Genomic DNA, 23,402 nt, shown 5'->3' on the forward strand with positions numbered 1-23,402 from the left:
AGTGGTGTTCTGGGCTGTCTCGGGGCCATTGTTTTCTACCCCTGCTTTTTTTTTTTCCCCTCACTGTGCAAAATGCTGACTGGGTTCTATTTTGTCTTCCCTCCTGTCAACTCCCCTGATGGTGTGGGCTACGTGGGAAAGAAATGTGGCTCCTTATGGGAGGAAGAGCACATTTAATTCCAATCGAGGTGCCTCCATGATATGCAATTAAGAAAAAGATTAATAGGAAATAAAGACTTCCCAGGAAAGCATGGTTAAGGATGTTAGACTGGTGATTTCAAGGGAAGCAGAACAACATGGTGTCTTCTGTATATATGTTTCAAGTGTAGCAAAGCCTGATGGAGATGTGAACACAGGACGATGTGGCAGCTTAGAATAGATACTGGAAGCAAGGAGGGGGCAGGGTGTGCCCAGGAGTGTCTAGTTCCTTCTCTCCATTGGTTCCATCCCTGGGAAGCCTGTCTGTCTGAAGAGCCTTGCTTTGCCACACTATATGTATAATTTATCAGGGGGGGTTAGAGGCAGAGAGACTAAGGAAGGAGGAGAAATGACAGAAAAGGAGGAGTAAGAGAAAAAATTCCTCTAGTCACTACTTTGCACACCCAGTGCCTTTCTGTTAGGCTGAGAGAGAAGAGAGACTTCCTCTGGTGAAGGGATGAACAGCAGGTACTTTGATTTTGTATTCCTGCTTTACCTCCAGAAATATGGTTTCAGAACCTTGACCGTCTCCCTTGACCTTCACATTCACGCACCCAGACTTGTGTGTGGGGGGGGGCGGCAATGGGCATCTGGGGGGTGGACACGTGGACTAAAATTGGTTGGTGGGATGAGTGGCTGCACAGGACTGAGCTGGGTTCAGTCCTTGGCCACATCATCATTACCTTGTATAACCATCTCCCATCTCCTCCATGAATATGATGAACCCAGGATATAGAGTTTTTTTTCCCCCCTATTTTCTTGTTCAAGGATCTGAAAATTGAGATAACATATCGACTAGTACTGACAGGCTAAAGCAAAAATTTAGTTAATATTTACAGACTGTGAAATAGAGGCAGGGGAAAGGACCGGTTGTGTGTGAAGAAACCAGAGCAAAATAGCAGCCTATAGGAGCCAGGTGGAGCTCGTCATTCTAAAGGCAGGGAAACTATTGTTCTGAATGATGGCCTTCTCTCTGTAGTGATGGACAGTAGGGCTGACAAAATAGCTCATCTTGGCTAACTTGCTGGGGTCAGAAGTGGATAAGCTCCTTTTCCTCACTGCCATTCTGCACCCTCCTTAAGAATTCTAGAAATTTCTTCCTTTCGGTAAACTACATTTGCAGTCTCTGCTATGGTGCATACAGTTGGATTGTAATATCCGCTCTCTCTGTAAATAAATATGAATCCAAAGAGTCTAATGAATTGTTCACATTTATTAAAGTGCATCTCCTCTTTGCAACCACAAGAAGAAGTCTCCAGGGAGAGTAAATTAGTGGTTGAATTGATATTATCTTTCAGAAGGTTGCAGAAGATAGAATGTGAAGGGGCAGGCATAACTCAGAGGAGGTGGGTTTCTACAGTATACCTGTGGCTGTTAATGAGGTGCCTGCAGCCATGACACAAGATCCGTGGTGTGGATCAGCTCTTAGGGTTTGGTGAGCCCAGAGAGGTGTGTTCAGAACCTTGCAGTTGGTTCCTCAGTGACTTCCAACCATATTATTTTTGTGTTTTCACTTTCCACTGCTTTCAGCTGAGGTTGGCAGAGAAGGGACCTCGTGCCTATGTAACCTGTCATTGAAATCCTCTGTGCCTACCCTGGGAAGTCCTGCCTTCTCTCCATCACTGGTACTTGCAGATGACCATGAGTCCACTTTATCCTAGTTTTGTTCATATGCCCTGTTTCCCTAAGAAGTTTGTGAGCCCCTTGAGGGCACGGAGGGGTTTATTCACCTTGGAATCATTTTTACTTGACACAGTGTCTGGCACATAATAGAGACTTGGGAAAATAGTAAGTGAATGAGTGGAGAGAAGAAGTGAAATATTAATTAGTGAAAGATGCTACTTGTTATTCATTCAGGTGGGTTTAGGAATGGTTCACAGTTAGGATGTTAGAGGAGATCAAGAGTTTGAGAGCTCTGCGACACTTTTGAAAGCATCTTCTCTGACCTCACGTAATAGATGAAGACACTGAGATCCAGGGACGTTCAGTGATTTGTTTAAGTTGGGTAGCTGCTTACTGCCAAGCCTTTGTGTACCGCTTCTCTTAACAGAGTGAGATATGGAGGTTATTTGTGAATTTCAGATGTCTCCATCAGCACTTCTCAAACTTTATTGAATAACAATCACCTGGGGACCTTATTAGAAGGTCCATTCTGAATCAGGAGGTCTGGGCTGGTACCTTAGATTCTGCATTTTTGGCCATCTCCCAAGTGATGCCCAAATTACTTGACCATGGATCGTGGGTCTACATCACTCCTGAACCCAATTCTGTATCATCGTGAACATTGGCAGTTCCACATGTATTTCTGTTCCTCTGGGGACTTCCAGCCTTTCTGCTTTGTTCTTAAAAATAGAAAAGAAAAAAATCAGAGAGGAGGTTTTGTATTTAAGTTCACCCTTGTCCTTTCTTCCTTCACTCTTCCACCCACAGATGTCGTTTGCCTCTTTGCCTTCGGTCCTCTCTGGTTTTCTTATTCCGGTCCTTCTCATCACCGATTCTTTTCTTGTACTCCAGCTTCTGAGTTTATTTATCTCTTGGTCTCTTTTCTTTCACACTATCTCTTCTTTTAACTTCATTTATTTTTATGACTTTTGCTCTCCTCAATTATTCAACAAACATGTGTTAAGAACCAATTTTTGTCAAGCACTGTGTTATAAAAAAAATTTAGCTCTGGCTGTGCCTTCCAGTAGTTGGGGATTTAATGGGGGAGACATGTAAGGAGACCACTGTGTCCTTGGGTAAGAGATGTAAAAGAGAGCAACCTTGGATAAAGAGGTGGGCTTCATGGAGGTGGTGACATTTAAACTACATCTTTAATTAGCAGTTTCCTAGAAGAAGGAGAGAATGGTCGTTTCAGGAGGATGGAGAACAGACGGAGAGGCAGGTGGTGTCACGGGGCAAGCCTCCTGCTTTTGCTCACATCCCTTAACTTGGGGAGAAGATCAGCACGTCATCGTGCTGGTTCAGTGATTAGGAAGGAATTTCAGATTCCAGATGATGAGGCCAGAGGATAATGTGAGGGTCTTGTTGAAAGAAGAGGGAAGAGAGTCCTTTCTGGTTTAGCAGCTCTACGGTTAATGAATCCTAGCCCTGTTTATAAGGCTTGCCTCTGGAATGAGCAAAGGACACCATCTTCATCTCAGGCCACGGCTTGCTGCTAACTTTGCTGATGGCCGTTATAAAGAAAGGGACAGCTGTTAGTTGGTTTGTAGCCAGGGAGAGAGCTGGATCCTAGCCCAGGCCAAGCTACTGGGAATGAAGGCCCAGCCGAGCCCCATGTGTTTCTAGAGGAAGGGAGGCAGAGAGAGGCTATGCCAGGCAGACACTAGCTACTTTCTTTAATGGTGAAGGGGAGTGATGAAAGAAGAGGGGCTCAGTTACTTGCTCTTAGGACATTCACAAAATGTTTTGGTGGCCTCTTTAGAGGGCTTCTTGTTTCAGGAGTGTTCCTCATGGGGCTGTCCTGGTGTAGACATGCTCAGAAGACACCTCCAGCTAGCACTTCAGTGAACTGTAGCACTGGAGCCTAAGGGGAGAGGGATTGGAAATGAATGTTCTGCTAAATTTTATTTGTACCTTTTCCTGCTCCCCATCCTTCTCTACCCCTTTCCCCGCACTGTCACCATTTCTCTGGATATTATGGTCTGTATACGTTTCATTAGCAAAAGGAACCTAAGCTCAGCCTGAAGAGCCACCTACATGTAAAGAGAGCGTACACCTGAGGGTGTGTAGATGAGCAGGTGGCACCGCTGGGTGGTGGGACATTCATTTCAAGGTGACCGGAGGGGCAGGGCAGGGAAGGCATAGTGACAGGGCTGTGCTTAGAGTAGCGGGGCCAGGGGCCAGGAGGAGGCCAGGCCTAAGGGAGTGACAGGTCTGGAAGGAAAAAGAGATGCAGTTTTGGGCCCTGCTGGGGGTCCACCCTTCTAAGGGGAAGTATCTGTCACCTGTCGTGGAGAGCTTCCTAGATCAAGACAGTTGAAGGTTTCAACTGGTTAACTCGCGCGACTTCTAACAGCCACACAGCGCTCCACACATGCCATCGTCTGTGGCTTTGCTCACCGCCTCATTCAGACCACAAATCTCCTCCTTTAGAGAGAAATGTCAAGCCTCAATTTCCTATGACTCTTTATAGAGACCCTCTCAGAGCTTCAACTGGTGAGAATTTCTTAGGAAATCGGATCTCGTTTCTTTCGGAGAGAAGGGACTTCAAAACAAGGGCCGGATGAAAGCTGCATTGTTCTGGGAGGGGAGAAGAGAGGCTTGGGAGAAACCTGGAGCTTAGCTGATGTCTTTAATCCTTTCCCCAAAGCCCTCTGTACCCCATGAGAATGCCCAGACATTCTGGGTCGACCCTCTCACCTCCCAGGGGTCTTAGTCTGGTCACTTTAGATTAGAGAGCAGTTTTTTTGTGTGTGTGTATCCAAATACACACACACACTAGACTTGTGTACATATGGGCATGTTTGTGCAGGGACTTACTTGCCAAACAGTAGTCAAAGATTTTCTTAAATGCAGTAAATGTGTCTGTGCATTTAGGTACAGTAATGCATGTGGGTGTGTATATGTGTATATGAAAGAAATAGGATAAGTAGCATATTAATTGGAGAAGGCAATGGCACCCCACTCCAATTCTCTTGCCTGGAAAATCCCATGGACAGAGGAACCTGGTAGGCTGCAGTCCATGGGGTCATTAAGAGTCGGGCACGACTGAGTGACTTCACTTTCCCTTTTCACTTTCATGCATTGGAGAAGGAAATGGCAACCCACTCCAGTGTTCTTGCCTGGAGAATCCCAGGGATGGGGGAGCCTGGTGGGCTGCCGTCTATGGTGTCGCGCAGAGTTGGACACGACTGAAGCGACTTAGCAGCAGCAGCAGCATATTAATGCTGACAGGCACCTTGGAGATTATCTTCCACAGGCCCCATTTTGAAACTGTGAAAGTAGTTCTGAGGTTAGCCACGTGGCCTAAAGCCACGTGCGTGTGGCAGAGTCAGGTCCACAGAGTCCCTTTTCGGTGCCTCCCCTCCACTGCCCGGCCCCACTTGTCTCCTTGGCCTGCCTGACCCTGAAGCCAGCCAGTGGTGAGCCCTTAGCCCCATCTTCTGGAGCCCAGGGTATCCTGTTCCCCCTGGGAGTGTGAGGGGTCTTTACAGAGTTACGTTTTCCCAGGGTGTCCTCCGTGGTGGTGAGGACGGCGGTGGTCCTGGCAATCAGAAACGCCTTTTGGTTTCTGCTTGTGTTCTTTACCCCGTGACCATGTGACCCCCAGGGATGCTGGGCATTGACTTCCTCATTTCTGAAAGAGCAAGACAGGCTCCTTAACCAAGCAAGACAGTGCTCCTTAGCCCCAGGTCAGTCACACAATCACCTGCAGAACTTTGGCAAAAATAAATACAGACAAATAAATAACACCACCCCAAGGTCATGGATGTCCGTGCCCAGGCCGACCCCAAACGGTTCAATTAAAATCTCTCAGGGTGATAGCCAGGCTGTGGTCATTTAAATATGTTTCCCAGGGAGCCTCATGTGAGGCCATATTTGAGAACTGCTGGGCGAGATGACTGACAGGCACCTGTTAGCTCTTAGCATCCCACAGCCCTAGTATTTGAATGTGCAAATGGAGACCCTAAGGCTGTGAAATGGTCCCATAACCAGCAGAGGGTCCCTAAGTCAGAGGTCAGAAGAAGTGGTTGGAGCGTGAGGGCATGTACTATACAGAGTGTACCCAAAGGGTGGAACTGGTGTGAGCATCAGAGGAGAGCTATAGTAACCCTGTTCCTGGGCTCTCTCACCAGTGACCTGCGCTGGGAACGGGTGGTTGGGGGGAGGGATGGTGGGGGACTGCTTTCCCGGACACCCTTGAAACAGGTGTGCCTGCCTGCAAGTAGGGCGCATGGCCCCATCCCCTGTTCCACTTAGTCTGTATTGAGGGTGCCCCATTTCTCATTTCGGAGAGAGAGCCTCATTTCACTCCTGTGTAACACTGTAAATGTAGGAAAACTATTAATAAATGGGGCTGGCTGAGCGGACCCTGATTGACTGGTGAGGGGTGTGAATGGGGCAATTATCTGAGTGCGGTTGGGATCCACTGGCCCCCGTCCCCTCCCTCTCAGCGCCTGGAGTTGAATATTAAAGGCATGAAGAGGAGGAAGAAGGTGGGAGGCAGTAAGCTTCGTTCTTCTGTGACTGTTACTTTAATCACTGACTGTTAAGCTGGCTGGCTTAATAGTTTTCTCACCTGCTTCCTTTTTGTCTCCCTCCCTTCCCCATTTTAAAATCAATGTGAACCTAAATGTACAGAGGTGAGAGGAGAAAGCAGATTTATTGGATCTGTGTTCCTTTAAAAGGACAAATCATAAGAAAGTAAAAATAGTTCTGTTTTGGACATCTGCTCAGAGCAGTTGGAGAGAAAGGTGATTAGTGTGGTTTGGACTCACAGTGGAGTTTGGTGTGATGTGCAGAGGTGTGAGCCGATGATTGTCTAGGAGAACCCTGAGCAGAGGACTCACTGATCTGCATTTCCCAATATCTATTGGTTGGTCCTTTGGAAGCAGAACATCCGAATCATGGAGATACTGCAGCCTCTTGCTTTGGGTTTGTTACCATGCAGACCATGCGTTCCGTGGGGCCAGAGCTGTTGTCTTTGGGGTTCGTGGCTCTTCTCTCGATCACCTTGTTAGAAACTCTGGGATTGTTTCTGGGCTTAAGGGGAGACGGAACTCATTTCAGTCCTGTGCTGGTCTTGTTTACGTGTGTGTCCTGGTTTTTCCTTCAGCTCACAGAGGAAGAGAGACTGCAGAAGAAATCTGACCCTGGCCAAATATAGGTGCTCAGATTTAACGGAAGGTCTTTCTTAGGTAGGAGAACGTTGACCCTTTGGATTTTTTGAGGGAAAAAAAAATACTGGGTGGGTTTTTTTTTCTCCGTATAGAAGAGAAATCACTTTTGCTTGTTGATGAATTTGCCGTTTTTCCATGAGAATGAGACTCCTGCTTCCTGCTTTATGTCACTTTAAGTCTTTGGTGCTTAGCAGAATGCTCTCTGCACATGGGCACTGCTCAAAAATGCTGCTTGTCGATACCGATGTGATAGAAATTAACATGCATTGAGGATACAGTTGACATATTTGTACGTCTAACGTTTTCATTTCCTGGCCATCCAAGCACCTCGTGATGCTTCCGGTGTGTTTCACTAGAGCTGTATGGATGCGAGTGTCTCTAGTGCTTGCTACAGACTGGTGATGAAAACATACCCATTTCTCAGTGCCTCGCTTCTTTGAGTTTCATTTTACATTGTGTTTATTAAGGGCATTTCTTCCAAAAGCGCTCCCTTATCACTTACTGTGCTTTTCCCCTTTGCTGCAAATTCCATGTAAAATACTGTCATCCTTCCAGGTCCATCTGTAAGACTCTCTCCTCCGCCAAGTCCTGCTTGATCTTCCCAGCTAGAAATAAGCCCTCTCAAGTCATCTGTATACATCCTCTTTTTATTTTCTTTTCACCTTTCTCATGCTAACTTTGGGGGCAAATCCCTAGGAAGGCCTTTTCATCTCATGTGCCCCAGTTGCTTTCACTGCACCGGGCTTTCTGGAATAAATAGGAACATGGTTACTCACCTTCTCAACCTCTCCTTTTTATTCTGTCGCTCTTTACAGAGAGGCTTTGATTTCAAGATAAAATTCAAAGTTGGTTCTGAAACTTATGAATGTCTTTCTACCACCATAGCAGGGAATCTCAGCTATTGGTCAGTCTTCGTTTATGTACCTCGGTTTATGGAACCTCAGTTTGAGGTTAGGGAAGGAAATGAGAAGGTCCTGGAATTAGGTGGCCAGAAGTTATAGATCATTTGGGAGAGAAATGGTGGAATGAAAATACTAAGAATTATTGCTGTCAGTTTAAGTATAATAATCATCTAAAAGGAATGGCCTCACTTTTGCTTAGGACAGTTTCAATTTTCTGTTGAAATTGGGCCTTGAATTGGCAATAGATATTTGTGGTTACATTATATATGTAATATTCTGGCTTGCATTACATATGTTATCTCATTCAATCCTTACCAGCAGGCTGACATTATTTTCTTTTTCTCAGATGGACAGAGTGAAGGTTAGAGAGCACAAGGGCACCTAGCAGTCAGCAAGCCAGGATTCCAGCCGACACCCTTGGATTCTAACCTCTGGCTCTTGACACTCTATAGAGCCACTTCCATGTAAAAGGCGGGGAGGGTTTATGTCGCATGTAGAGGGCCCCATAAGCACATGTACTCTGAAACTTAGCTGAAGTGACTTCCTTCTGATCCCTTCTCTTTGGGCTTCGCTCTTGGCAAAAGACAAAGTTGTTTTCAAGTAGAAAAATGCATCCTACAAAATAGCCAACTTCTGGACTGTAATTTAATTTAGTGAGGACAAGAGGTGAGAAAGTCATGGCATTGGCAATCGGCATCTCTTTTATTTCACATGATGGTTAAGGCTTGGACACCATCTTCTTAGCCTATTCCTACCCTTCTGTAAATATCCTGCACCTCCAACTTGAAGATACTTTCTTTAAGAGGAAACAGTCCCCTTTGAACTTACTTAGTCTTGGACGTTCTGATGATTACCCATTTTCTCCCACCTATGTCTTTCTCAAACCCAGGTGTACACTACCACTTTGAGTGCTTAGAATAAGAGAATGGCGATCAAGCATCCGGCTTCATCATTGGGTTTTTACTAGTAGCAGGACTCACTATTATTATTCCATGAGATACATTTGCTTCATTCCAAGAAGGATAAGAAGGAACTCTTTTCATTTCAAATATCTGCATTAACTAGTGACTCAGAGGGTACTTTTTTTTAAGTAAAAATACAAGACAAAGATTCAGTTTCCCTGTTGTTGCTCAGTCACTAAGTCATATCTGACCCTTTTTGACCCAGTGGACCGCAGCACGCCAGGCTCCCCTGTCCTTCACTGTCTCCCGACTTTCCTCAAATTCATGTCCATTGAGTTGGTGATTCTATCAATTTCCTGTGTCTTTACTTTTCTGTCTAAGAAAGGAGGTTGTGTCTTGGTGTTGCAGGGCATTCTGGTGCTTAGCTTTGTCATGTGTGGATCTTAAAACTACTTTTCAGTAATTTGAAGCAGAGTGGTACTGGGGAAGGAATGCTTGAGGGGCCAGGAATCTGGTCCCATCTCAGCCCCACGTGCATGCTGTGGGACTCAGGCAAGTTACCCAACCTCTCTGAGTTCACGTCCTCATTTGTAAAATGAGACCTTTAGGGGATACAGGGATTGTGTTGTGGAGCAAGTGAGGAAATGTAAAGAACCCCTCAAACCATGAGCTTAATATACACACGGTATCATTGTTAATAACTCCACCCTGCTCAACATCACGGCTTTGGAACGACCTCCAGTGCGATGCGTGGACCACATACTCCCCGTGGGCAGGAGAAGAGGGGGCATCTGATGGGGGCCGCAGGCAGCGAGGCCCCGGCATTTGGAACCCAGGGCAGCAACAGGCACTGTGACCTGTGGTTTTTAATATTTGGGCTCTGTCTCCTTCTCCGGTTCTCTTTCACAGTATTTATCTAGAAAACTAGATAAATGCTTGTCAGAAAGGAGAGCAAGACTAATCTTTCTAGCTCTATGTATAGAACCATTTTTCCCAGGCTTATCTTTTATCTTTACACGATCCGAGAAGGGGAGAGATGAAGATGGCGATGCAGGCAGAGGAAAAGGAAAATGTGAAAGGCAGTCTCAGGCTCCCGCCTTTGCTCACATCTCCTGCTCTGTCGCGGTGCCCTCCCCACCTCCGCTCACCTGCCTCACTCCTGTCCTGTCTTCAAGATTCTGCTCAGGACTTCTCTGCTCCAGGTCCTCCTGGTACCCCCAGGCTGGAGTCACTGCCTCCTTGCTGACCATGGTCCTCTGGTTTGAAATGACTCTTACCGTGTCTCCATTCCATCCATCCTGCTTTCTCAAGGGCAGAAAACGCTTCTACCCTCTACCCCTGGGGAGCCTAGCAGAGTTGGCATGGGGTGGGCTTGTACCAAGTGGCTGGTGCTGTGATCTGAGCACCGACAGCTTCTGTGTCAGCGCTGTCCATGCATGAATGAATCTGACAATCCCAATCCCCCAACCCCGAAAGTGTGTGTAGTTATTGCCTGCATTTTATGGAAGAGAATACCAAGGACACAAAGAGGTTAAAACTTGTGTAGCTCAAGTGGCAGAGCTGGGATTTGAACCCAGCTGTCTGGCTGGAGCTCATGCTCTTAAGCTTTATGCTCTATAGCTCTGTAGTAAATTTTTATGGCCGAATCGAGCGGTCAGACACTTGGACATATTTTGTGTCCGGTTCTCCGTAATGAGGAGAGTGCACATGGTTGGGACCATGCTCCTTAGATATAAGACACACCCAGGACCGTATTCCAGAAAAGCAAGGGCATGTGTTAGCATCGTCAGTGATCAGCTTTGCTGTGGATGGAGTGGATTGTGCTTCTCTGCTTCTTGCTGTCATCACCTTTTGGTGCCTTAAGGTTTTGTGGTCACCATCTCTTCCAAGGGGACCTGCTAACCCGCACACCCCTCCATTGTTTCTTATAACGGTCTAACATGGTGGCAGGTCCAGAAAACAGTGGTTGAAAACAAGCACTCAGGAGTCAGCCAGCCAGAACTTCCATACAGCTCCTTTGGTTTACTGGGCAGAGATCTTCATATCTCTGTAACCCCAGATTCCTTACCTGTACGAGGGACTTCCCTCGTGGCTCAGATGGTAAAGAATCTGCCTGCAATGCAGGAGACCTGGGTTCGATCCCTGGATTGTGAAGATCCCCTGAAGAAGGGAATGGCTACCCACTCCAGTATTCTTGCCTGGAGAATCCCATGAACAAAGGAGCCTGGCGGGCTACAGTCCATGGGGTTGCACAGAGTTGGACAAGACTGAGAGACTAACACTGACTTTTCAAGATGTTCAGTTCAGTTCAGTCGCTCAGTTGTGTCCAACTCTTTGCCACCCCATGGACTGCAGTACACCAGGCTTTCCTGTCCATCACCAATTCGCCGACCCTACTCAAACTCATGTCCATTGAGTCAGTGATGCCATCCAACCATCTCATTCTCTGTTGTCCCCTTCTCCTACCTTCAATCTTTCTCAGCATCACGGTCTTTTCAAGTCTTTTCAAATGAGTCAGTTCTTTGCATCAGGTGGCCAAAGTATTGGAGTTTCAGCTTCAGCATCAATCCTTCCAGTGAATATTCAGGATTGATTTCCTTTAAGATGGAAATTCAAGATGAGGTATTCATAATTCTGGCCTTTCAGTCATTATGAGAATTAAGTGACTTATTTCACTTTGAACTGTACTTGTGACAGAGTTAGCATTCAGTAAGTAATAACTATTATGACAGCCCTTGGTCCCCACCCAGCCAGAGCCAGTTTGGTGGTGAGGATGTAATGCGTAGTTGTCCCATGTTTGGGGCAGTCATTTCTGGCTTAAGGCCTTCCAGATGAAGACTGGCATTGACCTCTTTGAATATCTTATTAGATCATAGATGGCAAGAGAAGAAAGTATGGTCAAGAGCTGACATGTTCCTAGAATATTGAGAAAAAATGAAATCTAAGTACACACAAAAAAATGCAGATCATATGCATAAATAGGCCCCAGTCTCCAGGAGTTGGTGATGGACAGGGAGGGCTGGCGTGCTGCGATTCACAGGGTCACAAAGAGTCGGACACGACTGAGTAACTGGACTGAACTGAACTGAATCAAAGATTTAAAAATTAAAGTGAGCTTTGGGCAGAATGACTATGAACTGATCGGAGGGGGAAAATAGAAAGATGTAAGGAAACCTGTAAACAAACAAACAATTTGAGCAAGAAAGGGAAGTTTTCAATGAAAGAAGGAAACAGAGGCCAAGACAAACCGACTTGTTTGTAATAGTAATAATCACTTACATTTTTGGAGTGCTGTATAGTTTTCCAGGTGGTGCAGCAGTAAAGAATCTACCTGCAATACAGGAGACTTGTAGGAGACCTGGGTTCAACCCCTGGTCAGGAAGACCCCCTGGAGAAGGAAATGGCAACTCACTCCAGTATTCTTGCCTGGGAAATTCCATGGACAGAGGAGCTTGGCATGCAACAGTCCATGGGGTCACAAAAGAGTTAGACCTGACTTCTTGTTCATTCGATAAGTCGTGTCTGACTTTGGACACTGGATCCCATGGACTGCTGCACACCAGACTTCCCTGTCCTTCACTACCTCCCAGAGTTTGCTCAAACTCATTCATATCCTTTGAGTCGATGATACCATCCAACCATCTCATCCTTTGCCGCCCCCTTCTCCTCCTGTCCTCTATCTTTCCCAGCATCAGGGTCTTTTCCAGTGAGTCGACTCTTTGCATCAGGTAGCCAAAGTATTGGAGTTTCAGCTTCAGCATCAGTCCTTCCATGAATATTCACAGTTGATTTACTTTTGGATTGACTGGTTTGATCTCTTTGCTGTCCAAGGCACTCTCAAGAGACCCTTAGCGACATGACTTAGCAACTAATCAAATAAACAAAACAAATTGTTCTAGGCTTTCTCATGTTTTCTTCCCTGCATATTTTTGATAGTCCCAGTGTAGGAGAAATTCTGGCAGAAACTGTTATCCCCATTTTACAGATGATGAAATTGAGGCAGAGTGCTCTAGTGATTATACAAAAGGGTACAGCTGAAGAGAAAAAAAGAGATGGAGCTCCATCCCAGCTTTTCTGAGTTCCAAGTCCAGTGTTCTTTCTTCTCTGCCTCCACTTTGATAGAGACAAGGAGAGATGCTTGTTACCTTGGGTGAGAAAGCCAGATTGAAGAAACAAGGAGGAAAACTGACTCTGGTGAGCGGATGAGCCTATTTAGGAAAAGTGAAGGTTGTGAAACCTGAAAAGGTCAGGCCAACATATTGTGCAAAAGACAGAAGAATTTAGGAGAAGGGAGTTATCATTTTACTTCTTTATATTTTTCTTTACTTTCCAAAGTTCCACAATAAAGTGAATTATTCAGAAAAGATGCTATAGGAAATAAAAAAATAAAGACTTTCAATTATATCAAGAATTAGATAAATGTAAAGGGGTAAAGATCATCACCATAAGGGCCAGACGTATACCCTTGCTTTCTTAGAAAATCACTGGGAACTGGTTACTCACATACAATCACATGTGTGTGTTTGTGGGTTATGTGTGTGTGTGGGTGGGCATAACCTGGGTTCTAGCGTGGGTTAGGGAACACAAAACCAAATTAAAATTGGAGGGTATTTGGATACATTAATCAAGAAGAGTATAGTGAATAACCCCAGGTCTTAAAGGCAGATTCTAAGCTGCCTCTAACAAGAAAGTGGTCACTGCAGGGCAAAGGCTGCCATTTGAGAAAATCACAGAGGATTGGAAAGACGTCTGAGGGCCAGCTTCTAACCTTTTTTAAAAAAGAGATGATGACTGAAAGTTACAAACTCAGGAGCATAAATGTTACAGTGGAAAAATATTGAACCTCCCAGTCCATTTCCAGCTCCTTAAAGAGACCAGGCCTTGGCAACCATCAACATGGGTTTTTAAGGAACAAACCCTATTAGAACTGTGGTTTTCTGAGAAGGACAGGCTTGGCAGACTGTAGGCAACTGATACATGTAATTAAGAAGAAGTAATGAAAGTTTTAGATCTGACTTCCCTGGAGAGTCTACCTTTTAAGCAGAAAAATGGGGCGAGGTGAATAGACGGTGCTCAGAAGGGAGCGATGGGCAGTGCAGCTGGCCCTGGAGATGCTGTGGAAACGTGACTGCCTCTCGCCTGGGAGCACTTGAACTCAGCCTCTGTTCTGTCCTCGACAAGGCGGGATGGTGAAGCCGGCGCTCTGCCTGCCCCTCGGGGACTATTCTCCTGGCTAAGGGGTGGGGGTGTTCCTCCAGAGGTGGCTCTGCAGCTGTGGTGTGGAGAACACTCCACTTACAGCCTCTGCAAGTCCTGCCACCACCCCCGCGCCCCGCTTTATCTGCCACCACCCCTCCCCCTCCCTCCCCACACATGCACTTGATCAGTGATTTCTAAAATGTGTCCTCTGGACCCTCTTCCCAGAAAAACCCACTTTCGAGCCAACTCCTCCAACTCCACACCAGAGGTTAGGCATGGGTGCCGTGAAGGCCAGGTTCAGAACCCTTGCCCTAGGCCCCATGTCCAGGAAACACCCTGGCACGTATTCCTCCACTTCTTTGTCTGTGGAACAGAGTGGGCTGTGGTGAAGAATTTTCCTTGAGGTTCCAGCTCCTGTGTTCTTCCAGGTTCAACCACCCTCATGGGTTTGATTACAGAATGTTTATGAGGTCAAGTACTGGACTCCAGACTCCCTTTGTTGTGGAATCAGGCATTATGCCTGTCTCTCCAAGTGCCAACAAGCTAGGAGCTGATACTAGAGCACAAATGGCTGAAGGAGCAGGCAGAATTGAAGTTCAAGATGGTCTAAGCAAGTGATGTAGTAGCCTTGGCCATCTGGCCAGACATGAGCCAGCCAGCACGGCCGCTTGTGGGTGAGGGGACTGGAGTGCTTTGGAAGTAGTAGATGTGATTCAAACAAAGTAGATTCCGGGCAGAAACTACCACCTCATGCCTCTCCCAGTCTACTCCATCTGACTCCTGGGCTTTTGTCTAAGACCCTGAGGACAATGTCTAACCAGAGACAAATGCTCCTTTGGGACCCAGAGTAAGGATTTCGTTAGGTTTCTGAGAGGACTCCCCTCCCCTTCCAACAGAAGGGACAGTCAGTGAAAATAACTTTTTTGGATCTCCTTCTTCCCCTTCCTCCAGGTGGGAGCTTTGTATTTTTACTGGGTATCAGACAGTGCTTTTCCAAGCTGCTTGGGGCCAGCATCTTTAGGATTTCTAGGCTGGAATCCCTGTGGCTTTTAAACCAAAGCAAACTTGGAGATTTTGAATAGTGCCTTTGGAGGGAAAGGCCAAAGCCCCTTTAGTTCTGCCCAGATCATCAGCCCACAGGAGTCAACGGCCCTGAATTTGCCACTTGCCACCGAGTGACCTTGGATTAGGCGTTTGATTTTTTGGCCCTGGGTTTCCCCTCTTGTGTGAAGTGCAGGTTATGTGAAGGTTCGATGAGGCAAAGTATTATATAAAGTACCTGGAACTTTAACTCCCTGGCCTCTGCCATCCACACCCTAGGAACAGGGCTGGGGAGTTCTTAGTAGGGCAGGACAGCGGAAAAGTGATGCTCTGTATTGGTCTTCTCCGTCTTCCGATTCTCTTACACAAATACCTTCCCCAGCCTATCCCTCAGCGATCCTTCACTCCAGCTCTAGTGCGCAGAGGAGAAGCAGTACAGAAGCTGGGAGTGGTTTTTTTTTTTTTTTTTTTTTTTTTCCGAGTATGAGAAAGGCAGAGGAAGTGTGTGAAACCTGGTGGCCTAGGATGACCTTGGGGAGTGGGGAACGTTTCTAAATTGGTCCTGAAGATAGGTGGGTTGGGGGTATGTGTGCACTATCCAAAGAGAGCTGAGCCTGGGATCCCGACGTTATTAGAGATGATGGCAGCAGCAAAGAAAGAGGGAGAGACAGAAAAAGAGAGTGACAGAAGGAAAAAGAGAGTGACAGAAGGAAAAAGAGGAAAGTGGCACATTCAGGACATCAGCTTCAATCAGTTTCTTTGGCTTCTCTTCCCCTTTGTGTGTTGAGGACAAAAAATACAGGGAGGGCAAGAAAATGGGAGAGGGGCGGAAAGGAAAGGGCTGTAAGGAAGTTCCCCTTCCCAGACCCTGGGGACGGGACTTGTGTGGGCAGTGTCAGTCTGAGGTCTGACTGTAGTCCCCCAAGAGGGGACACCCCTACTTCCCTGCCTGCCCACCTTGCCTGCCTGGCTGATGATGATAAGGATGGAGTCATCTGCAGTTTTGGCAGACTTCCGGGGAGAGTCGGAGAGCGACAGCTGCTCTCCTCAACCCTGGGAAGTTCTGTCTGGACTCCGGGGGTAGTTTTTGCAACCTCTTGGTGGAGGTCAGCCAGCCTGTCCGCTGGCCCAGCCTCTCCTGGGCTTCCTTGGGCATCACAGCCATGGGCCAACCTGCTGCCCGGCAGACATGTGCTGGCTGCAGCCTGTTCCGTGCCCATCTCTCTCTCAGTCCTGCCTCTAAATGGTGGCAGACAGACATTTTGGGAAGGAATTAAGCGTTATGAATTCATAGAATGTCAAGCATTCAAACAGCAAATAGAAATCACTTTGGACTTTTTCCTTGGTTTTGGTCACGGTGTCTACCGGTCGCTTAGGCAATCCAGGGTTAATTTTATACAGAATGAATGCCGCGTGCGAACCTCTGAGTTGAGTACCTGCAGGCTGGTGGGTTATTGGTCTTTGTGAAACCCTTCTGTTTCCATGGGAGAAGAGGTGGATGTGTTGAAGGCACTGGATCCTGGTCTCCCTTTGGTGTCCAAATCAGGGAATCAGGGGTGGGGATGAGGTGGGCGTGGAGGCAGGGACCGCCCCACTCTGCTCCCGCCGGGTTCCTCTGTGCCGCTGGGCTCCAGCCTGGATGCAGCTGGAGCACGGAGCTGCTGCCAAGTGAAGCCGTGCTCTCTGCTGCTTGCTGTGTGAAAGAGCCAGCCCGGTGCGTGTGTGTGTGTGTGTGTGTGTGTGTGTGTGTGTGTGTGTAAGACAGAGAGAGAAAGACACAGAGACAGAAAGACAGAGAGAAGATGAGAATATGAATGAAAAAATCATTCCTTCACGGGATACAAGAAGCCTTAGAGAATGTTCCCTGGGGCACCGATTCCAGTTTCTTCATCGGGCACCAGGATATTTGAAATGCTGCCCAGGTGATTCTGATGGACAGCCAGGCTGGAGAATTGCTCCCCTAGACCCAGCGCCCTGGCTGCTCCCTCACCTGCTCCTTTGTCTCTGGTGCTGCTTTATCACCCACACGGCTCTTTGCAGCATCTGCTCCAAGCGATCGAGTCCCCAGTTTCTTTGGCCATTCTTGTCTGCCTGTCCAATGGACCCGTGTTTCTAAAAGACATGGTGGATTGATTAAATAAATGCTCTTAACCCTGTAATTTTATGCACACGGCTCTACATGCTGTGGAAATAACGGTTCTTAGATTTGTTATTCTAAGTGGATTGTTCAAATCGCCCAGAGGGAAAGAACTTTCTCTAATTTTAATAGAACAAGTGTTTATTTAGCTATTCAGTTAAAATAGTCAACGTTTTTACTTTTGATTCCTTTTCCTGCTATATTTCAAAATATACACTAAAGGAACTTGGAAATATGTTGGATTCATGGGTTCTTGCACGTTTCCTTGGCACATCAACCCCTTACCAACTGAGACACATCCTCCACTTTGTCTGCCTTGCACCTCAGGTCTCCAGCAATGTCCTTCCCCTAAATTATCATGTCTTTCTCACCCCCTCCCCCCGAAGACCTCAATTTGCCCTCTTTGTGACCTTCAAGCTCTGCTTCCTCCATTTCTCTTGGATCCCCTGACCTGACCATGTGGAACCCTTGTTGCTTCTCTCCCTTCCCTGCTCGACCACTGAGGTTTCCTCACCCTCTGGTTTAATATCTCCACCACTGACCCATCAACTTGCAGTCGTATCTGCTTTTTCTGTTCTGTCACTCACACTACTAAGAGAGGATGACAAAAGTCCCAGAAGTCTCATTTCATTTGTCATGCTCAGAGTCCTTCCTTCCAAAACACCATAATCCCTGAAGGATGGGGGTGACCAGCCTTTGTCTGCAAGCCCCAGAGTCACATGCTCACCTTGTCCCGAAAGCATCACCTCCCCAGGCATTCAGTCCAAACCGTTGTTCACGGTCCACGGTCTCCTGACACTTGGCTGAAAAAGTCAACACTCTCTGATGTACGTGTCCACCATCCTCCTCTTCTCAACGCAAATGGTCATGTCTGTCTTTTGTTTGCTGGAAACTGCAGAGGGGCCTCCCTTCCATCTTTCACGACTTGGACAAGCTTTTTTATTTCTGGCCCAATCGTCTTTTCTTTTTTTTTTTTTAATTTTTCTCAGAGCCGCGGGCGGGAGGGGTGGCTGCGACCCCGCCCCGCGCACACCCCTAGCGCCCGCGCCCGCAGCTCCGCCCCCGCCCCTCGTCTTTTCATTAGAAGTTTTGCTGTCACGTTCAAGGCTCCTCTCCTGACATGATGAAATCCTGTCTTCCCATGGCTTCTTCACTGCTGCTTTCAATGGTGACTTTTTAGGTGGTTGCCCTAAATCCTTTATTTCTCCAAAGCAACGTTCATTTTCCTCCAACTCATTCATTTTCCCCGCTCCTTTCTGAAGTCCCCATGTCTTTCTCTCAGAGCCTCAGGGCTGGCACTTCTGGGAGCCTATGCATCTCCCCAACTCCCTGTCTCCAGCCCTGATGGGCTCTGTCTTCAGAACACTTTCACATATGATTCTTCCTTTCCACAAAAACACTGGTCAAGCCTCGTGTTAACAGATCATGGACCTTGAACCTAAACTGCCCAACATTGTCAGTTCCTAGTAGTGAAACCTTTGAAAAATCATCTGACCTCTGAGTGTCCGTTTCCTTACTCATATAATCGGGGTAATAATAGTATAGCTGTTTCAAAATGTTTGGGACTTAAATCACTAAATATCTCTCAAGTATTTAAAACCGTACCTGGCACATTGTGAGAGTCCAGCAAATAAATGTTCGATGTTCCTATGACCTCACGTCTGTGGTTCTCAGCTGGAGACCATGTGGCCTCTTGGGAGGCACTTGGCCACATTTGGAGCTAGTTTTGAATTTCACAGCTGGGGAGAGGAGGGCTACTGTCACCTAGTGAGTGGAGGCCCCAGATGCTGCTCAGTTCAGTTCAGTCACTCGGTCATGTCTCTTTGCCACCCCATGAACTACAGCATGCCAGGCTTCCCTGTCCATCGCCAACTCCAGGAGCCTGCTCAAACTCATGTCCGTCGAGTCGGTGATGCCGTCCAACCATGTCATCCTCTGTCATCCCCTTATTCTCCTGCCTTCAATCTTTTCCAGCAACAGAGTCTTTTCCAATGAGTCAGTTCTTCATATGAGGTGGCCAAAGTATTGGAGCTTCAGCTTCAGCATCAGTCCTTGCAATGAATATTGAGGACTCATTTCCTTTAGGATTGACTGGTTTGATCTCCTTGCCATCCAAGGGACTCTCAGGAGTCTTCAGTGTCCTGTAAGGTGTGGGACAGCCCCTGGAAACAACAGTCCAGTCACAATGTCAGTAGAAACTCTGCCCTGCATCTTGGCCCAGACCCTGCCACCGCCTTCTCAAGGTGTAATCTAGTGTCTGCTTCTGTTTTATTCCTCAAGCCTCAGGTCTTCGGAAGACTCAGTTTATCACCTGGTTTCAGTGATGTACTTATTCCCATGGTTCTGAAATCTCCATTTCCAGCATCCTAATGGCATCTCCAGTGGTTTTTCAGAAAAATCTTCCCTGAAACATCTTCCCAATTTTGGAAGATGTTAAAGAAAAAAACATTATTTTTTTTTTTATTGGAGTATAGCTGCTTTAGAGTATTGTGTTAGTTTCTGCTGAACAGCAAAGTGAATCAGCCAGACATATACATATGTCCACTCTTTTCAAGATTCTTTTCCCATATAGGTCATAGAGAGTGTTCAGTAGAGTTTTCTGTGCTATACAATACTTCGTTATTGTGTGTGCTGTGCTCAGTCATGTCTGACTCTTTGCGACCCCATAGACTGTACCCCACCAGGCTTCTCTGTCTGTCCGAATTTCCCAGGCAAGAATACTGGAATGGGTTGCCACTTCCTCCTCCAGGGCATCTTCCCAACCCAGGGATCAAACTCACGTCTCCTGTGTCTCCTGCATTGCAGATGGATACTTTACCCGTGAGCCTTCCAGGAAGCCCAGGTCATTATTAGTTATCTATTTTATACATAGTACTGTGTATATCCATCCCAATCTCTCAATTTATCCCCCTCCCCCTGGTAATCATGTTTATTTTCTGCATCTGTGACTCTATTTCTGTTGTGTAGATAAGTTCACTTGTACCCATTTTTTTAGATTCCACATGTAACCGATATCATATGATCCATGTATTTGTCGGACTTACTCCACTCAGTATTCCGGCATCCTGATGATGTCTCCAGTGTGAAAGTTTTTCAGAAAGATCTCCCCAGGCACATCCTCCAAAAGTGGGAAAATTAAAGGAAAAGCATTAGAAAAAAAAGACCTCTCCCTTCTCTGTTCAGATGGCCACCCTCACAACATTCCCCCGTTGCCAGTCGCACACTGTCCTGGCCCAGGTTCCCACTGGCTGTCTCCCCGGGAGCTCCTGCCTCCAGCCCACGCCACTTTCGGCCAGTGTTTCCTTTGGTCCTTATTTCCATTTCCATGACTACTGCTAGTGCAGGACTCAGGCTGCCTTGCCTTCCTCCCCTCCTCGCCCCAATCCTTCACACGGCTGCTGGAATTGTCTTCATTAAACACTGTTTTCCTCTGCTCAAGAGTCCACAGTGGCTCTGCATTACCACTTATTAGCAAAAGGAAATTCCCCCACGAAGCCCATTAAGGCTTGACCTCCCTGTTGCTTGGGGCCCCGGCCCCGGCGGCCGTTAGCCTTTGTGTTACTGCCCACCCCCCAGGTCTCTGGGCGCTTACCTGTCTGACCCCCCCGGCCACCCCATCCTGTCTTTGCTACTTGGCATCTTATAATCTCCCGCCCTGGAAGGTCTTCTTCTTTTTTTGCCCAAACAGCTCCATTACCTCTTTCAAAGTCTGGCTCAGTTTTGAACTCTCTGAGGAAGCTTCCTGAATAGCCCACCGTATTCTCCCGGTCCTCTTACTCCGACTCTCTTTTGGTCTTAAGTACTTACTAGATTTGGTCTACGCTAGTTTACACCTGCTGAGGTGTATAAGGAATCCCTAAGCATTTTGAAAGCCTTTCTGTATGTGCGTGTTTCATTCCCTCCACCTTTTTTTGGTCGTACCTCTATTTTTTAAAGCTAATTCCCATGGCTCAAATAAAGTACACTGCGTATTGTAGGACTTCAATAAATGGTGTCTCTGAAACTGTCTTCTCCGCCCCCCTCCTTTTAAGGGGACTCCAGGAGGAACTCCAAGATTGTGTTTTATGGGTGACTTTAAAATAACCTTCTCTTCTCTTTCTGGTTACATTGGTGTTGGGAGGAAGAGGAGGAGGAGGATGGAGGGGGGAAATTTGGTTTTGCCAAACACAGCCAACAAAACAGCTCTGCTAAAGAATCAGCTATCAAGAGCAAGGATGTGGTTGTGAGAAAAAACATACTAGTGCCTCGACCCGGGCACTTGTAACAGAGATGCTTCATGGGGATAAAGAGAAGTTGGAACCCTAAAACACTGTGCACGCCAGGTGTTTTAGCTTCTGAGGGTAACACCTAGCTCTTGTTTAGCATTTTGCACCTAGCAGCAATTTTTTCCCCCATTTTGTTGAGAGATAATTGACATCCATCATTGTATCCATTTTAGGTGGATGATGGTTTGATTTGTATATATTATGAAGTAATTACCACAATAGGTGCAGCGAACATCCATCTTCTCACATAGTTCTCATGAAAGGAAATGGAAATAGCAAGGAGTGAAGGGGGGAAAAAAACCCTTTTGGGATTGAGAGCTTTCAGAACTTTCTCTGCTAACTTTCCTGTATGTCATGAAGCAATGTTAATGTGATTTGGGAAGTAGATGAAGACATTCCATTCTGCAGCCGAGGGTTGAAACTGAGGGCTGGGGGACTTGCCTCTGGCCCTCAAGACTGTTGTAAACTCAGGGTTCTCCCCGTGGGGCCCACTGCCTCATCTTACTTTGTCAGCTAAGGTGTTAGGGGTCACACATCCCATTCCGTTGTGCTTATCATCGAGGTTGGACTGCTGAGGGATTCCTGGATGACATTAAAGCCTGTGGGAAGGAGAGTGGGGCCTTGAATTAACTCCCAGTTAGTGCTGCTGTCACCCCCACACTTTAGTCCTAATCTGGGGTGTCCAAAGGCCTCTTCACGACAACCTTAAGACCAGTGCTGTCCAGTAGGACTTTCTACCATGAGGGAAATGTCTTATATCTTTTCTGTCCAATGCAGTAGCTCTTGGCCACACATGGCAAGTGTGCCTGGAGAGTTTAAGTGTAAATAGTCACAGGTGGCCAGTGGTTCCCCACTGGGCATCGAAGCTCTAGAGTCGCTATTTCCTTATACTCAACAGAGTCAGTAATTTGTCTAATCTGGGTTTTTAACCTCATCTGCCTTCCCTTTTTGCCTCTTGGGAGGTCCCAGTTCACCATGAAGAACTGAAGGTGGGGGCTTGCTGGGGAGCAGTGTCATCAGAGCCTGGACCATCTGTAGGAGAGAGGCGAGTGTTGAGAGCCACCTGCCGTCCCGGGTAGGGAGGGTTTACAGAGAACGAACCACCAGTTCCTGGGTCCCCTCCCTGTCCCCTGCCCCCAGCAGTCCCAGGCCAGCTTAGCACTCACATCTGGGGGGCCTCAGCCTCTTCCCAAGGGGCCCAGGCTGAGGGAGGCTGGGCCATGTGGAGGGGGCTCTGTGTAGCCCACCATCACTGTGTGGTCCATGGGAAGGTTATTGAGGAGATGCAAACAGACTCATAAGTGCTTCTGTCTCCAGTGTCCATGGAGACACACCTCAGGAGTCCCTGTGGTTGAAGCCTTTCTTTACAGCTCTTCACCTCTCTTGTGTGTGTCAGTGTGTGTACACACATACTTTCCTGCCCACAACTTGCATTTCTTAGCAGTCCTAGTGTTTGCTGAGTCTGGACCCCCATCAGAGGCTCCGGGAGGCAGATGTGTTGCTGCCAAGTCCAGTGGAAGCCTCAGAAAATGACCCCCGACTCCCAGGAGAGGAGCTAATGAAAGCGATAGGTTGATGGCCTGGCCTGACCTGACCTTCTCTTTGCGTGTGTCTTTCCCCTTTCTTGTTTTCATATTCTGCTCAACTTGAATTTTAATCTGATTCATTATTTAATGCCTACGAGGGGAACTACTGAGTTCTTTTTAACCTATGGGACAGAGGCTTTGGGAGCTCTAATCCTCCACAAATGGAACAAACTCGTGGAAATGGAGGGGAGAGGGAAAAAGGGCTCTGCTCCAAAACCCAGCCTTTAATTTCAGGACCAGAGGGAGGGTTCCAAGCTCTGATTCTCTGAGTCCAGAGAAATTGTGGAACAAGATAACCTTGACATTAACTGTTTCAGGCACATTCATTGT

At 47.0% G+C, this 23,402-nt stretch overlaps 1 protein-coding gene and 1 pseudogene across 2 annotated transcripts in view; one reads left to right on the forward strand and one right to left on the reverse strand.

The window, feature by feature from the left end:
• Positions 1 to 10,094, reverse strand: part of LOC109558563 (calcium load-activated calcium channel-like) — a 119,927-nt pseudogene extending 109,833 nt beyond the window's left edge.
• The window catches only part of GRIN2B (glutamate ionotropic receptor NMDA type subunit 2B), a 500,904-nt gene that overhangs the window by 3,792 nt on the left and 473,710 nt on the right, over positions 1 to 23,402 (forward strand). The gene's annotated exons all lie outside the window — the stretch shown is intronic.

This window comes from Bos indicus, chromosome 5 (genome assembly GCF_029378745.1).
Source record: "Bos indicus isolate NIAB-ARS_2022 breed Sahiwal x Tharparkar chromosome 5, NIAB-ARS_B.indTharparkar_mat_pri_1.0, whole genome shotgun sequence".
Lineage (NCBI taxonomy): Eukaryota > Metazoa > Chordata > Mammalia > Artiodactyla > Bovidae > Bos > Bos indicus.